The sequence below is a fragment of the Octodon degus genome, unplaced genomic scaffold (genome assembly GCF_000260255.1).
Source record: "Octodon degus isolate 3935 unplaced genomic scaffold, OctDeg1.0 scaffold00275, whole genome shotgun sequence".
Taxonomy (NCBI): Eukaryota; Metazoa; Chordata; class Mammalia; order Rodentia; family Octodontidae; genus Octodon; species Octodon degus.
Window position 1 is genome coordinate 440,072 of NW_004524851.1, and position 5,011 is coordinate 445,082.

The window sequence follows — 5,011 nt, forward strand, 5'->3', positions numbered from 1 at the left end:
CTGCCCTGTCCTCCCACCCACTGCCCTGTCCTCCCACCCGCTGCCCGGTCCTCCCACCCGCTACCCGGTCCTCCCACCCGCTGCCCTGTCCTCCCAGTCCTTTTTTATTTTCTACTTTGAGACAGGGAATTTCTCACCAAGCTGCTAAGTTTCTCAGGTCTCAGGCTCGACCAGGCAAACTTCTTGCTCCAGCCTCCCCTGCGGAGGCAGCAGGTATCTGCCACCATGCCTGGCCCAGGGCATGGCTAAGTGAAGGAGCCAATCTGGGCTGGGCTTGGTGTCTTCCGTGGCAAAGACTGGAACATAGAGGCTCGAGGGATGTAGGGTTTCCTTACTCTTACCTAATCTTTCTGTGATCTTAAACCATTTTGAAAAGATCTGGTTAAATAGCAGAAATCCTAGTGCATGATTATTGAGCTGTCACTAATTATTTTAACAAGACTAGCCCACAGTCTTGTGCCCCTGTGGCCCGGTGGCAGAGCAGGCATGGTGGGCACAGGTCCGAGAGAAGCTGCACTAGGGCAATCTGGGAGCAAAAGGTAGAAAGGTGGAGTCCAGAGGGGTCTACTTTCACAGTCACACCCCCGTGGTGCCAGCCTTCAACACAGGGCTTCTGAGACTCTCACTGACTGCAGAAGAGTGTGCATGAGGACACAGCCAAGGGACCCTAGAAGTGGTTTATAGGCGTGATTTAATCACTTTATCACTGCGATGGTGTCTCGCCTCCTGTGGAAAGGTCGTGCGGGTCGTCTGGCAAGGTCTCTACTCAAGCTGATAACCTCCAAGCAGGCACTGGAGACAGTTCGTGAGTGGCGCAGCTGTGTGGCTTTGTGCTTTCTGTTATAGGAGCATAGAGATCAAGCATGAAGTTCCCCTCCCCTGTAGCAGGGCAGGAGTTCGGGGAGTTGGGTTAAGTTATTTGCTTCCTATTTAATATGGAAGCATTCAGATATTATATATCTCTTAATGCATGCAGATTATGTTACAGAGCTACACACACATCGTGTAGTAGAGAGATGGCCCAGCCTAGCCCAGGGACGGCAGCGTGTGGCAGCCCCACCCTGGCCTCCATGCTCTCCAAAATGGTGCTCCTCTGCCTGCAATGACTACAGATGCCACGTGATCCACCCAACAGGCGTCAGAACCCAGGCCCACTGCTAGGCAGGGACACCCCAAGACAGCTGCCGCCCATCCCAGAAGTCCCAGTGAACTGAGCCCTGGACAGGGCCACCAGCCTAGTGTACAGGTGGGCCCTCTATCTGGCAAGAGAGCCCCGGCCACATCCAGGTCAAGGCCAGGCCCAGGGCTTTGGATGCAGCTCAGTGGCCCAATTCTGGGACAGGTGCAAACCACTGCAGACACACTCTGTGGTGGAGGATGGGAGAGGGGCTGGGGCTAGGGCTCTGGGGCAACAGGACACCCCTTTCCCACCAGCTGTGCTCTGGACCCCTGTGGAGGAGCCTGGGTGGATCCAGAGTATCCCTGGGCTAGACTGGCTCTGCTCCTGGAGCAGTAAGCCCTGGCCAGCAGCAGCAGCCCTCAGACCCTCTGGCCATAGCTGGGATGCACACCACAGGCTGCCTCCACCCACATCTGGGTGACAGGGAGCCAGTACGGGTCTCTGCCTGGGTCTGTACCTTGCCCTTGTGTGAGTTAGGGGACAGGCCAGCTGGTGGGTTCAGCTGGTTTCCAAGCAAGGACATCACTTTGTGTGTCAGGGAAACAGCTCAAACACCACACTGCACATGAGTGTCACTTTGAGAATTGCATCTGGGTCCCAGCCCTCTGGGAGGCTGAGGCAGGAGGACTGAACCAGGACCTTTGCACTAACCTATGTCCCAGCCCTCTTTTCATATTTTATATCTTGTCTAAGATTCTGCTAAGCTACCTGGGCTGAGCTGAATGCATGATCCTCCTGCCTCCACCTCCCAGAGTACTGAGATTATAGGCATAAACCCATACAAGAGTCTCCTTTTCTCCTTTTTTTTTTTTTTTTTTTAATTTGCCTTTTCCTGTGGTCTAATGATGTTGATCTCTGTTCATGTATTTAGTCATTTGGGAAATATCTGTTATAAGGCTTTTTCCCCAGTTAAATACATCATCAATCTAGGGTTTCCAGCATAAAAGGCTTTTGGTGCTGGGTAGATTATCTGGGTGAGGCGCATCACCTGGGTGTCTTGCAGGTTGCAACGTCTGCGACCCAGGAGAGAATGCTGCCCCCAAGTCTTGCTCTGCACCTCTGAAGAGTCCACCATCTGCCCATGTCTCTGGCCCCACACAATGTTTAACTGCTCTGTAGGATACTTCTGGAATAGTACAGAATGGTTTGCAGCTTCTAGATTTTCCAAAGGACCTTGGCAGTATTTTGTGCCTGTCTTTGTCACTCAGATTTTTCACTGAGATCTAGCCATATTTCTGTGTTTACCAGCACCCTACTTTTTCTTTGCTGGGTACTACTCCACTGAGCGGCTACACGGCCTCTGTTTATTCACTGTGTTGGCCTTGGGTTTTCCAGTTCTGGGCTATAACTAAGTCAGCAAAACCACTGTATCATCCACAAATGGCTGTGTGAACGTGGGTCTGTACATCTCCCGGGTAAAAGCCCAGGAGCGGAACTGCTGAGCTGCAGGGCACAGTCCCAGGAGTGGAACTGCTGAGCTGCAGGGCACAGTCCCAGGAGCGGAACTGCTGAGCTGCAGGGCACAGTCCCAGGAGTGGAACTGCTGAGCTGCAGGGCACAGTCCCATCTTGCTGCCTCTTATCCCTTGTCTGCTGCCGTCTTCCTGTCCCAGAGCTGGTGTGCGTGCTGGGTGCCGGCATTTCTGCCTGTGGACAGTGCTGCCTCGGGGGACGGACGTCAGGTAACAGGCAGCTGCCTGCTGACGAGTCAGGCCCTGGGGTCAGGCTGTGGGCAGTGCTGGGACTGCGAGCTCCTGAAGTCCACGTCCGGCACCTGGGTGCTGGGTCTGGGGCTCCCTGCCTGTGGCCGCGCAGTCGGTGCTGCCCTCAGACGTCCCCTGGGACTGAGACTGTCAGGCCAGGAGTCTCCCGGGGCTGCAGGGGCACACGGAGCAGCTGGCCGGCCGTCTGCGCCAGAGCCCACCGTGGTCCCGTGGGCCCTTCTGTTCTCTGGGACTCATGGGCAGTGTGCTAATGAAACTGCATGGCCAGTTTCTTGTGGAAGTACTCATAAAATCACAGGTGTTCAGCCACAGTGGAAATGAAAAGCACCGCTGTCAGAATTGATGACTAAATCAGTGAGGAGACAGGCACTTAGCGCACAACACTAACTACCAACCCAGTAGGGCCGCTCACATTTTTTTATTGTTTAGGAATAACAATGAGCCTATTTTCAAGAGACTAAACTAAATGTAAGACTGAGAACTACTTATCACTCATGTAAGAAGAAAATGTAAAAGAAAGGGATTATAATCCACATATGAAACTAGAAAGTGGTGGGGCAGCGAGAGGGGAGTCAGATCAGCTACAGAGAGCCGGCAGAGCCAGGCAAGAGCCCTCGGGAGAGCAGGAAAATAAGCGCCAAGCTGCAGTTCAAATACGCCGGAAACACAGTAGAAATAAAAATGTTTTCTTTCTTTTCTTGTCCACTTTTCAGACAGGAGAAGCTAGATAATCGCTTTTCGGGGTCACGGTAAAGCCGGTCGCTTAGCCCGAGCGGTAGCTTTCCAAGTTTTGGAGAACAGTCTGAACTCCGAAGTCCCCAGAAGCGTCCACGGTGGATCCGCCAGGTCGGCTGGCAGCACCGCGCTTCTCTGCACCGGCGGGAGCGGGCGCAAGCCCAGTCCCGGGCCCCCGCGCCCGCCCCCCGCCGCCCGCCGCCCGCCGCCCGCTCCCCCGAGGCCTCCTGCTGCTGCGTGGACTCGCGGAAACTGCCAGGGGACCCGCGCGGAGGTTCGGGAGTCGGACGCGGCTGTTTCAGGTTGTGTCCCCACCCCAACCCGGCGGAAGCAGGACGCCCACGAGGGGTGCGCCCCGCCGCAGGCGCCAGGCGGACCCTCCGCAGAACCCGAGCGAGCCCGCGGGGGCCCCTGCAAGCTGCCACGGCGCCACGCGGTGCGGCCACGGCGCCACGTGGGAGAAGACCGGCTGTGGACGTCGTCCGCAGAGCCACCGCCCGCCGCAGCGTCCTCGCCTGAGCCAGGCCAGGCGGCACAGAGAGCCAGCGAGCGGCCAGGCCTCCGGGGACTTCAGACGTGCGCTCGCTCGGGGACGCTGGGCGGCGCCGCGGAAGGGAAGAGGGAGAACCGGCGGCGAGGGAAAGGGCGAAGGGAGAGGGGAAAGATGTGTCTAGGTGCGTGCAGGACGGTCTGGGTGTTTACTGCGGATTTCTGCTGGTCTTTTGAAGGGAGCAGTAAACGCTGAAGTTCTTTTCTTTTTATTCTCTTTTTTCTTTTTAATTTCTTATAACATATTTGTTGCTTTTTTAAAACCATTTTTTCAGGTTTATATCTGGTGACCTAAACAATTAATCTGGGCCATGCGCCGGAGCCTCCAGGCCGGCCGTGTGGGTCTGCACGTCCCAAGCTCTGCCTCTGTGCCCGCTCGGTGTCTGCAGCCAGGCCTGTCGGATATGCGCACCGGGCTGCAGGCAGCGGCGCAGGACCTGGAGCAGCGGGCTGCTCCGGAGCGCGGAGCACTAGAGGGCTTCCTGACAGTTTGAATCCATGTTTCCTAGCTCTTCTCCTTGCTCTCTTTTCATTGTCTAGTCCTCAAGTTCTTCCTTTCCTTTTAGTTGTATTATACCTTTCTATTTGTATTTCCTTTTTTTTTTTTTTTTTTTGAGTTCTTATACTAGGGAAACTATATGATATTTACACATGTGTGTCTGGTTTATTTCACTTATGAGTATATCTTCAAGTGGCATCCACTGCAATATAAAGGCTTCAAGTTTATCATTCTTTATAGCTGAGTAGTACTCCATTGTATAAAAGTACCACATCTTTTTCATCCATTCCTCAAGTGATAGGCATCTTGGTTGTTTCCAAGATTT